Here is a 13144-nt window from a genome sequence, read left to right on the forward strand (position 1 = left end):
GTGTAATGCATTGATAAACAGGGAAAATGGTATACTCAAGTTCTAAAATTTTAAGCATTTATTAGAAAATCCAGAGACAATTTCAAACTACATTTGTTCACTGTGGGTATATTTCATTTAAAATAACATAGTGACTGTTAATATATTTTTAAATAGTAGTATAAATATTTAACCGAAGTTTGTTAACTTTTTAAATTCTCAAATATAACTGAAGTTTATAAAGAAATATTGGTCCAGATTTGCTTTTTTTGAATTTGAGAGATTTATAGGGAAACCTAGGAGACTAAGTTACAAAATGGCATGTTACCGAAACATTCACAATGAAGAGAAAATGGCCAAACAAACAACAATAAAAAATAAAACTAATCTTGATTTAAGCTAGACTAATATACTTCAAGCTCCGTGTCTTGGGAATCAGCACTGATTCATCAGAAAGGGTAGATTGCTCTGTCAGTTTGGACCAAAGCTTACACATTATTTTCTGCTGTTGTTCTTTAGAACTCCTGTCTTTTTACAAATGCTGACATGTGCTTGTGTCCTGACACTCTTTCCTGATAAAATGTGCATCCTATGTCCTGTACAGTACAGTCTTTTTGTGTTTAGACTAGTCCCACTCTTTCTTTTTTTTTTTTTTTAATTTCCCTCATTCTCTACAGAAATTCATTCTACCTCCCCACTGGGAACACAGCCTGCCCCAAGTATCAGCCAGGAACCAGGCACTGTTATGCACCCAAGAATAGCCTTTAAACTGCTTGTCTCTATACATTTTAATCTGCGTTGCTTCTATATACAATGTTTTCCTAAGCTGCTTGCCAATCAGAATGTTACATATTATGTATCCCAAAATCAAATCTATATAGTTTTGTACAGTCTGAATTTACTGTGCTTTTTTTCTTTTTTCAGATAGCCCTCATTCAGTGTGTTTTAGTTCCTTATATTTCATGATGTTTTGGTCATAAGCTTATGTTTGTTAAGCATCCAGATGAGAGCTGAGCTCTGGGTGGCTCCTTGATTATAGTCAGAGGACCTGGCTAAGCTGTACCTAGACTCCTAACCCACAAAAACTGTGGGATGATATATGTGTTTGTTTAAGCAACAATAGAAAAGTGATATAATTAGCTTATCTTAACTCATATAAAATGTAAATATAAACAATTTAATGGAACAGAATTGTAGGTGAAGGAGCTGAGTCACACAGATATAAGAAAATTTGGATCTTCAAATTATGTCAAAGAATAAACAATTCAGTAAGCAGTTTCAGAAAATAATATCCATTTGAAGAAAATTTATACTATATTCATACTTAATATTGTATAGAATATAAATAAGGTGGATTAAATATCTAAATGTAAAAATTACAAAACATTTTTACATGTATGCATTTAATACATTCATATATAATGTGGGAGAAATCACAAAATGAGATTTTTATAATATTGTGATGATTGATGCATTATTAAGATATGAAAAGGATGTTACATCTGACAATAATTAAAACTAATATGCATAAGCATATATTTCATTAATGCTTTGGTGGAAAAAGCATTCTTTTTATTTTTAACCTTTTATTTTGAGGTAATTACTGCATCACATACAGTTATATGAAATAATAGAGAGAAGTCCAGTATACCCTTCACCTGGTTTCCCATTGGTAACATATTTCTTTTTTTTTTTTCTGTTTTTTTATTTTTTTATTTTATTTATGTATTTATTATTATTATACTTTAAGTTTTAGGGTACATGTGCGCAATGTGCAGGTTAGTTACATATGTATACATGTGCCACGCTGGTTCACTACACCCACTAACTTGTCATCTAGCATTAGGTATATCTCCCAGTGCTATCCCTCCCCCCTCCCCCCACCCCACAACAGTCGCCAGAGTGTGATGTTCCCCTTCCTGGGTCCATGTGTTCTCATTGTTTAATTCCCACCTATGAGTGAGAATATGTGGTGTTTGGTTTTTTGTTCTTGCGATAGTTTACTGAGAATGATGATTTCCAATTTCATCCATGTCCCTACAAAGGACATGAACTCCTCATTTTTTATGGCTGCATAGTATTCCATGGTGTGTATGTGCCACATTTTCTTAATCCAGTCTAGGATTGTTGGACATTTGGGTTGGTTCCAAGTCTTTGCTGTTGTGAATAATGCCGCAATAAACATACGTGAGCATGTGTCTTTATAGCAGCATGATTTATAGTCTTTTGGGTATATACCCAGTAATGGGATGGCTGGGTCAAATGGTATTTCTAGTTCTAGATCCCTGAGGAATCACCACACTAACTTCCACAAGGGTTGAACTAGTTTACGGTCCTACCAACAGTGTAAAAGTGTTCCTATTTCTCCACATACCCTCCAGCACCTGTTGTTTCCTGACTTTTTAATGATTGCCATTCTAACAGGTGTGAGATGGTATCTCATTGTGGTTTTGATTTGCATTTCTCTGATGGCCAGTGATGGTGAGCATTTTTTCATGTGTTTTTTGGCTGCATAAATGTCTTCTTTTGAGAAGTGTCTGTTCATGTCCTTTGCCACTTTTTGATGGGGTTGTTTGTTTTTTTCTTGTAAATTTGTTGGAGTTCACTGTAGATTCTGGATATTAGCCCTTTGTCAGATGAGTAGGTGGCGAAAATTTTCTCTCATCTTGTAGTTTGCCTGTTCAATCTGATGGTACTTTCTTTTGCTGTGCAGAAGCTCTCGAGTTTAATTAGATCCCATTTGTCAATTTTGGCTTTTGTTGCCATTGCTTTTGGTGTTTTAGACATGAAGTCCTTGCCCATGCCTATGCTGAATGGTAATGCCTAGGTTTTCTTCTAGGGTTTTTATGGTTTTAGGTCTAACATTTAAGTCTTTAATCCATCTTGAATTGATTTTTGTATAAGGTGTAAGGAAGGGATCCATTTTCAGCTTTCTACATATGGCTAGCCAGTTTTCCCAGCACCATTTATTAAATAGGGAATCCTTTCCCCATTGCTTGTTTTCTCAGGTTTCTCAAAGATCAGATAGTTGTAGATATGTGGTGTTATTTCAGAGGGCTCTGTTCTGTTCCATTAATCTATATCTCTGTTTTGGTACCAGTACCATGCTGTTTTCATTACTGTAACCTTGTAGTATAGTTTGAAGTCAGGTAGTGTGATGCCTCCAGCTTTGTTCTTTTGGCTTAGGATTGACTTGGCGATGTAGGCTCTTTTTTGGTTCCACATGAACTTTAAAGTAGTTTTTTCCAATTCTGTGAAGAAAATCATTGGTAGCTTGATGGGGATGGCATTGAATCTGTAAATTACCTTGGGCAGTATGGCCATTTTCACGATATTGATTCTTCCTACCCATGAGCACGGAATGTTCTTCCATTTGTTTGTACCCTCTTTTATTTTCTTCAGCAGTGGTTTGTAGTTCTCCTTGAAGAGGTCCTTCACATCTCTTGTAAGTTGGATTCCTAGGTATTTTATTCTCTTTGAAGCAATTGTGAATGGGAGTTCACTCATGATTTGGCTCTCTGTTTGTCTGTTGTTGGTATATAAGAATGCCTGTGATTTTTGTTCATTGATTTTGTATCCTGAGACTTTGCTGAAGTTGCTTATCAGCTTAAGGAGATTTTGGGCTGAGACAGTGGGGTTTTCTAGATATACAATCATGTTGTCTGCAAACAGGGACAATTTGACTTCCTCTTTTCCTAATTGAATACCCATTATTTCCTTCTCCTGCCTAATTGCCCTGGCCAGAACTTCCAACACTATGTTGAATAGGAGTGGTGAGAGAGGGCATCCCAGTCTTGTGCCAGTTTTCAAAGGGAATGCTTCCAGTTTTTGCCCATTCAGTATGATATTGGCTGTGCGTTTGTCATAGATAGCTCTTATTATTTTGAGATACGTCCCATCAATACCTAATTTATTGAGAGTTTTTAGCATGAATGTTGTTGAATTTGTCAAAGGCCTTTTCTGCATCTATTGAGATAATCATGTGGTTTTTGTCTTTGGTTCTGTTTATATGCTGGATTACGTTTATTGATTTGTGTATATTGAACCAGCCTTGCATCCCAGGGATGAAGCCCACTTAATCACGGTGGATAAGCTTTTTGATGTGCTGCTGGATTCGGTTTGCCAGTATTTTATTGAGGATTTTTACATCAATGTTCATCAAGAATATTGGTCTAAAATTCTCTTTTTTGGTTGTTTCTCTGCCCGGCTGTGGTATCAGGATGATGCTGGCCTCATAAAATGAGTTAGGGAGGATTCCCTCTTTTTCTATTGATTGGAATAGTTTCAGAAGGAATGGTACCAGTTCCTCCTTGTACCTCTGGTAGAATTTGGTTGTGAATCCATCTGGTCCTGGACTCTTTTTGGTTGGTAAGCTATCGATTACTGCCAGAACTTCAGCTCCTGTTATTGGTCTATTCAGAGATTCAACTTCTTCCTGGTTTAGTCTTGGGAGAGTGTATGTGTCGAGGAATTTATCCATTTTTTTGAGATTTTCTAGTTTATTTGTGTAGAGGTGTTTGTAGTATTCTCTGATGCTAGTTTGTATTTCTGCGGGATCAGTGGTGATATCCCCTTTATCATTTTTTATTGCATCTTTGTGACTCTTCTCTCTTTTTTTCTTTATTAGTCTTGCTAGCGGTCTGTCAATTTTGTTGATCCTTTCAAAAAACCAGCTCCTGGATTCATTAATTTTTTGAAGGGTTTTTTGTGTCTCGATTTCCTTCAGTTCTGCTCAATTTTAGTTATTTCTTGCCTTCTGCTAGCTTTTGAATGTGTTTGCTCTTGCTTTTCTAGTTCTTTTAATTGTGATGTTAGGGTGTCAATTTTGGATCTTTCCTGCTTTCGCTTGTGGGCATTTAGTGCTATAAATTTCCCTCTACACACTGCTTTGAATGTGTCTCAGAGATTCTGGTGTGTTGTTTCTTTGTTCTTGTTGGTTTCAAAGAACATCTTTATTTCTGCCTTCATTTCGTTATGTACCCAGTAGTCATTCAGGAGCAGGTTGTTCAGTTTCCATGTAGTTGAGCAGTTTTGAGTGAGATTCTTAATCCTGAGTTCTAGCTTGATTGCACTGTGATCCGAGAGATAGTTTGTTATAATTTCTGTTCTTTTACATTTGCTGAGGAGAGCTTTACTTCCAAGTATGTGGTCAATTTTGGAATAGGTGTGGTGCTGAAAAAAATGTATATTCTGTTGATTTGGGGTGGAGAGTTCTGTAGATGTCTATTAGGTCCACTTGCTGCAGAGCTGAGTTCAATTCCTGGGTATCCTTGTTGAATTTCTGTCTCATTGATCTGTCTAATGTTGATAGTGGGGTGTTAGAGTCTCCCATTACTAATGTGTGGGAGTCTAAGTGTCTTTTTTGGTCACTCAGGACTTGCTTTATGAATGTGGGTGCTCCTTTATTGGGTGCATATATATTTAGGATAGTTAGCTCTTCTTGTTGAATTGATCCCTTTACCATTATGTAATGGCCTTCTTTGTCTCTTTTGATCTTTGTTGGCTTAAAGTCTGTTTTATCAGAGACTAGGATTGCAACCCCTGCCTTTTTTTGTTTTCCATTTGCTTGGTAGATCTTCTTCCATCCTTTTATTTTGAGCCTATGTGTGTCTCTGCACGTGAGATGGGTTTCCTGAATACAGCACACTGATGGGTCTTGAGTCTTTATCCAATTTGCCAGTCTGTGTCTTTTAATTGGAGAATTTAGTCCACTTACATTTAAAGTTAATATTGTTATGTGTGAATTTGATCCTGTCATTATGATGTTAGCTGGTTATTTTGCTCATTAGTTGATGCAGTCTCTTCCTAGTCTCGATGGTCTTTACAATTTTGGCATGATTTTGCAGCGGCTGGTACCGGTTGTGCCTTTCCATGTTTAGCGCTTCCTTCAGGAGCTCTTTTATGGCAGGCCTGATGGTGACAAAATCTCTCAGCATTTGCTTGTCTGTAAAGTATTTTATTTCTCCTTCACTTATGAGTTTAGTTTGGCTGGATATGAGATTCTGGGTTGAAAATTCTTTTCTTTAAGAATGTTGAATATTGGCCCCCACTCTCTTCTGGCTTATAGAGTTTCTGCCAAGAGATCCACTGTTAGTCTGATGGGCTTCCTTTTGAGGGTAACCCGACCTTTCTGTCTGGCTGCCCTGAATATTTTTTCCTTCATTTCAACTTTGGTGAATCTGACAATTATGTGTCTTGGAGTTGCTCTTCTCGAGGAGTATCTTTGTGGTGTTCTCTGTATTTCCTGAATCTGAATGTTGGCCTGCCTTGCTAGGTTGGGGAAGTTCTCCTGGATAATATCCTGCAGAGTGTTTTCCAACTTGGTTCCATTCTCTCCGTCACTTTCAGGTACACCAATCAGACATAGATTTGGTCTTTTCACATAGTCCCATATTTCTTGCAGCCTTTGCTCATTTCTTTTTATTCTTTTTTCTCTAAACTTCCCTTCTTGCTTCATTTCATTCATTGCATCTTCCATCGCTGATACCCTTTCTTCCAATTGATCACATTGGCTTCTGAGGCTTCTGCATTCTTCACGTAGTTCTCGAGCCTTGATTTTCAGCTCCATCAGCTCCTTTAAGCACTTCTCTGTATTGGTTATTCTAGTTATACATTCTTCTAAATTTTTTTCAAAGCTTTCAACTTCTTTGCCTTTGGTTTGAATATCCTTCTGTAGCTCGGAGTAATTTGATCGTCTGAAGCCTTCTTCTCTCAGCTCGTCAAAGTCATTCTCCGTCCAGCTTTGTTCCGTTGCTGGTGAGGAACTGCGTTCCTTTGGAGGAGGAGAGGCGTTTAGAGTTTCCAGTTTTTCTGCTCTGTTTTTTCCCCATCTTTGTGGTTTTATCTACTTTTGGTCTTTGATGATGGTGATGTACAGAGTGGTTTTTGGTGTGGATGTCCTTCTAACAGACAGGACCCTCAGCTGCAGGTCTGTTGGAGTACCAGGTCGTGTGAAGTGTCAGTCTGCCCCTGCTGGGGGGTGCCTCCCAATTAGGCTGCTCGGGGGTCAGGGGTCAGGGAGCCACTTGAAGAGGCTGTCTGCCAGTTCTCAGATCTCCAGCTGTGTGCTGGGAGAACCACTGCTCTCTTCAAAGCTGTCAGACAGGGACATTTAAGTCTGTAGAGGATACTGCTGTCTTTTTGTTTGTCTGTGTCCTGCCCCCAGAGGTGGAGCCTACAGAGGCAGGCAGGTCTCCTTGAGCTGTGGTGGGCTCCACCCAGTTCGAGCTTCTTAGCTGCTTTGTTTATCTAAGCAAGCCTGGGCAATGGTGGGCGCCCCTCTCCCAGCCTCGCTGCCGCCTTGCAGTTTGATCTCAGACTGCTGTGCTAGCAATCAGCAAGACTCACTCCCTGACCCTTTGAGCTTCCTGAGTGCGGCAATGCCTCGCCTTTCTTTGGCTTGCACATGGTGCGCGCACCCACTGACCTGTGCCCACTGTCTGGCGCTCCCTAGTGAGATGAACCCGGTACCTCAGATGGAAATACAGAAATCACCCGTCTTCTGCGTCGCTCACGCTGGGAGCTGTAGACCGGAGCTGTTCCTATTCGGCCATCTCGGCTCCTCCCCCAACATCTTTCATAACGGTAGTATAATATCACAACCAGGAGAAGGCATTTGACAGTGTCTCAACCTTATTCAGATTCGGATTTCACCAGGCTTATATCTGCTCATTAGTGTGGCTGTATATTTTGTTCTATAAAATTTTAGCACATATGTACATTTATTTGATCACCTCTGCAGTCTAGATAAAGAACATTTCCATTAAAAGCATCAGTTGTGGTACCTTCAATAGCCATACTCTCTGACTCATTGCGCTTCCTTCTCTAGTAATTATCCTCTAGCAACTACTGATCTCCATCTCTACGATTCTGTCATTTCAAGAATGTAATATAATTGACTTATACATTGTATAACCATTGGAGAGTGGTTTTTATTTTTCCCACACAGCATTATTCGCTGAGAACCATCGAAGGTGTCCCATGTAGATAGTCCATTCCTTTATATTGCTGGGTAGTATTACGTGGTATTGGATTTGTTTACATCCCAGTTTGTTAAGCATCCACCCTTTGAAGGATATTTGTGTTGTTCCCAGTTTTTGGCTACTAAAAATGAAACTACTGTGATCATCGATGTTTTGTTTTTTTGTATAATGTAAGGTTTTATTACTCCAAAAAAAAAAATATGCAAGTGTGATTGCTAGGTCATATGGGAACTGCATGTTTAGTGTGTGTGTGTGTGTTTTTTTTCATTTTAAGACTTGCCAAAATGTTTCCCAGAGTAGCTGTATCATTTTACAACTCAGCAGCAATGCACGAAGTAATGCATCTCCACATCCTTGTCAGCACTTGGTGGTGTCACTATTTTTATTTTACCCACTTTCATAGGTATATAGCGATATCTCATTATTGTTTTGATTTTCATTTCACTAATGGTAAATGATGTTGAGTATCTGCCTAACTTCAGTTAAATGCTTGTTAAAGACTTTGCCCATTTCTGACTTTTTTTCTGTCAAGTTTTCAGAGTTCTTTGTATTTTCCAGATATAAATTCTTTGTCAGATATGTGCCTTGCAAATGTTTTCTTCCAGTCTGTGACTTGTCATTTCATCCTCTTCATGTGACTTTTCATAGTGTAAAATTTTTGAATTATGATGGGGTCCAATTTGTCAATTTGACCTTTTAATGGATTGTGCTTTTGATGACAGTTGGAACTCTTCACTTAGCCCTAGGCCTTAAAGATATTCTGTTTTTATTGTTGTTGTTGTATAGTTTTACACTTATGCCTGCTATTTTTAGTTAATTTTATACAAAATGTGAGATTTAGGTTAAGGTTCGTTTTTAACATCTCGAAAGTCTGTATATTTCCAGTTTCTCCAGCAACTTTAAAATGGCTACTTTTCTTCCATTGACTTGCTTTTGCAGCTTTGTTAATATTCAGTTGAGAATATTTGTATGGGTCTATATCTGGATTATGTATTTTTTCCATATGTCTATGTGTCTATCCCCTCCAGCAATACCACAGTGACTAAATAGTAAACCTTCCCATTATGCAGACTGATTCTTACACTTTATTCTTTTTTCAAAAGTGTTTTTTTCTTCTATCTAGTGCCTTCCATATAAATGTTAAGATAAGCTTTTCTATACCTATGAAAATCCTTGCTAGCATTTAGAGAAACAATTGAATTCAATCTATAGATTAATTAGCATAGAGTTGATGTTTTTATTATGTGGACTCTTCCAATTGTGAACAAAGTATGTGCTTTCAATTATCCAATTCTTGTTTGAATTTTTTCATCAGCCTTTTGTAATGTCAAATATGTATCCTGCACCTGTTTTCTGACATTTATACATAAGTACTTATTTTGGGGGGAACAATTGTAAATAGTGTCATGCATTCCAATCTGTATGCCTTTTATTTACTTTTCTTTCTTTACTTGGCTGGCAAGATCTTCCAGCACTACTTTGTGTCCCACATACTTTGATATTATGTGTTTTCATTTTCATTTAGGTTTATGCATTTTTAAAAATTCCCTTTTGACCCAAGGATTATTTAGAAGTGTGTTGTTTAATACCAAATGCTTCGAGATTTATTGCTCATGTTTCTGTTATTGATTTCTAGTTTGATTACATGGTGGTCAGAGAATATATTCTACATACAGTTTCAATTCTTTTAAATTTGTTGCTATTTGTGTTATAGCCTAGGATATGATCTATCTTGGTCAATGTTCCAAAAGCATTTGAACAAAATGTATGAGTTCTGTAATTTTGGGGTGGGGTGTCCATCTATGTTGATTGGATATTTTTTGATTCAATTATTCTGTATTCTTGCTGATGTTGTCTCTAGTAGTTCTATCAATTGCCAACAAAGAGATGATGAGATCCTGAATTATAAATGTGATTTGTTATTTTGTCCTTTCAATGCTATCAGTTTTTGCTTCATGTATTTGAGGCTCTATTATCTGAAAAAAAGACAAAATCTGAATGGATGGTTTTGTCTTTCTGGTGGATTGATCTTTTTAATCTTTATATAAAATGTCTCCTACTTTTCTTTCCTCTGAAGTTTATTTTATTTCATATTAATGAAGCCATTCCTGGTTTGTTTTGATTAATATTTGCACACTATGTCTCTTTATCCTTTTACTTTTAAATTACTGGTGTTATTACATTTCATAATGAATCTCTTGTAGACAACATAGAGTTGGGTCATGTTTTTTAAACACATCGCCAACATCTTTCTTTTAATTAGTGTATTTGGACCATTTATAATTAAGGTAATTGGTGATATTGTTAGAATTTAAGTCTGCCATTTTATTATTTGTTTTCTGTTTGTTTCCTTTTTTCATTCCTCTGTTTCTCTTATACTTGGTTCCCCTGTGTTACTTAAACTTTGTTTAGGGTTGCATCTTGATTTGTTTATAGTATTTTAGTCTATTATTTTGAATAATTGTTTTAGTAGTTGTTCTATATAATTTGAAATACAAATGTCACTTTTCAGAGTTGTCTTCAGTATTTCTTTTACTTACACTGAGTACTATATCAAAGTATAATTTTTGCCTGAACCTTCAAAGGTGATTTAAAAGCTAAAGAAAAAAGAAAGCCCATTATATTTTATTTTTATTTTACTTATTATGGTTTTCTTTGCTTTCTGAAGTTCCAAGCCTTCTGTTATAACTGCTTTTCTGTTTAGGAAATTTCCTTAAGCCGTTCTTGAAGGGTAAGCTTGCTTATTACATCTTCTCTTAGTTTTTCTTTTTTTGAGAATGCCTTTATTTTCCCCATCATGTCACTGAAATATATTTTTGCTGAATGGTATTGACAATTTTTTCAGCACTTGGTCTCAGGTGACAAGTCCCTTTCAATTCACTTGATGTTTGTCTATGAGTAATATGTTCCTTTCTAGTTGCTTTCTGTGTGCTTTATTTATTTTTTTGCTTTTAGTCTTCAGAAGTTTAATTGTGCTTTGTCTTGGTGTGGATTACTTTGGGATTATCCCATTTGTAGCACAGTCAGGCTCTTGAATCTGTAGGGTTATATCTTTCATAGAATTTGAGAGATTTCACCGATTATTTATTCAAACATTTTTTAGTTCCACTCTCTCTCCTATCCTTCTGGAGCCTTTATGATATAAATGTTAGCTCTTTAGTTATTGTCTCATGAGACTGTGTTCATGATTCTTTCAGTCTATTTTTTCTCTGATGGTTTGTGTGGATTCTCTTTTCTCATTTCAATTGTGATTTTCCTCCTACCTGCTATGACAAGTGATTTTCAGTTGTATCTTGTACATTTTATGTTATGGGACTCTGGATCCAATGTAAGCTTCTTTTTTAGTAGGTAGTTCCCCTGTTGAAGTGTAGTGTGAGGGCCAGTTGGATATGTATGTTAAGCGTCACATCTACAGATAGGGAGCTTTGTTTCAGAAAGGTGGGTTAAAAGTGCAGCTCCCCCATGGCATTTATATTAAGGACCTGTATTGAAAAAGACGCAGGGAACTCAGCACTGTGTCTTCCTTTCTCAAGTTACAAGAGTACTAGGAAGTCCTTCTTTCTTCCACACTTCAGAGTTTTTCTATTCTTTGCTTTTTTATTGTTCTGGGATTGTTAGTTGTACAAGGGAGGATCTGGGAGGAATGTGGCTACTCCGTTCTAGTCGGATCCTTTTGAATTTTACTAGGCAAATATCAGAGTATGTGCATATCTTGCAATACAGCTTTTTAAATTAAAGCTTATTTATAAAAAAACACATATTTACATCTTAAAACACAGTAACACATTTTAAAGAAAGTTATCTAGAGATAAATCTCAAATTACATTTCAGAAACAATTACTAGAATGTCAAAATCACATGTAAACATTTTGCAAAGCACACTGACGGTTTGCAAGGGAATTTGAATCAGATCTTGTTGGCACTTTGAGAGAGATTGTAGTAGATGGGCCACTTAGATGCAAAAATAAACATTTTTCTGAGATGTTATGGCAATGAGGTAGGAGCTTTCCTTTCAAGCGAAAGACTCGTTTTGTCTTATAGTATTATACAAAGAGAATGTGAATGTTAAAATTTGAAGTGCAAGCAAAGTGTTCTTTTAAGATTTTTCATCCTAAAACTACAACCACATCACTGAAGCTTTTCTGTTCAAAAGTTTTTGCAGCGGCACCAGAATGACAGAAGATCTGTATTGGGTTCTGCGTTGGATAGTTCCTGCCTCTTCACCTCACTTGTCTTCACTATCAACTTCCATAGCCAGTGAAAAATAATGAAATAATGGCAATCAACCCTCTTCTGCTCTTGGTATCTCAGCTTTTCCCAAGCCTTAACTCTCCACCTCAACTGGTAAGTTATAGTTTATTACAGGAAATTGCTATTTGATTGTAAATTTTCATATGCAGTTTTTCTAGTCAGTTTATTTATTGCTATGTGTTATTGGCCTTTCCATATCGTAAACAGAATGTTTATGGTGTGACATGTAAACTGTACATTTTACTGCATACAAAACGAATTTAACAACCACATTAATTGTTTGATGATTAGGAAAGGTTTTAAGCATTTTTACATTCAAACATGATCATTTATAAGTAAATGTTTTATTGCATTTAGAGAAAATTTAGAAAACCGGTTGTGTGTTTTGATTGAGGTATAATACATCTTATTTTTCCCATGTCTAATTATGGAGAATAGGTCATTATTCCCTATCATTCTGGTAAATATCCTCTCAGCATTTTTGGATTTTAGAATCAGATTTTTTACATGAAGTGGGAGATGCTTGCCTTCTAAAATAATATCTTGCAACAAAGCACTTGATAAAATATTACAAACTTTTAATTACAGAGCTAAGCTTATAAGTAGACAAGGTTTCAGAATATAATGGGAACTTTTATCCCTAGCTTTAAGGTAAAGTTGAAGCTCTGAGGGCCCATGAAGGGTGTTGTATTTTTTTTGCTTTGGCAGTGCCCTTGGTTTGTAGTCTTAGGGTTAAGGGATGCAGTGAACAGGAGGAAAGAGTTTGACTCAACGTGGCAGAGAATGCTTGTTGCCTGCCCAATGTACTTTGCCCATTAATCTTAATTACTGAACCCCAATTTTATTTTGGTGGCAGCGTGCCCAGCTACAGACTAACAGCCATTTTCCCAGAGGGAAGTAATGATGGGCGCATAAATTCTGGCCAGTGTGAC

The 13144-nt window shown here is 36.6% G+C and overlaps 1 long non-coding RNA gene across 2 annotated transcripts in view; it reads left to right on the forward strand.

The window, feature by feature from the left end:
- LOC103889264 (uncharacterized) overlaps nucleotides 1-13144 on the forward strand; it is a 66766-nt gene that overhangs the window by 30599 nt on the left and 23023 nt on the right. For both annotated transcript variants that reach the window (XR_010139703.1, XR_010139704.1), the window contains exon 2: nucleotides 12115-12305. This is a non-coding gene — a long non-coding RNA (uncharacterized LOC103889264). The remainder of the gene's footprint in view (nucleotides 1-12114; nucleotides 12306-13144) is intronic.

The sequence above is a fragment of the Pongo abelii genome, chromosome 3 (assembly GCF_028885655.2).
Source record: "Pongo abelii isolate AG06213 chromosome 3, NHGRI_mPonAbe1-v2.0_pri, whole genome shotgun sequence".
Classification (NCBI taxonomy): Eukaryota; Metazoa; Chordata; class Mammalia; order Primates; family Hominidae; genus Pongo; species Pongo abelii.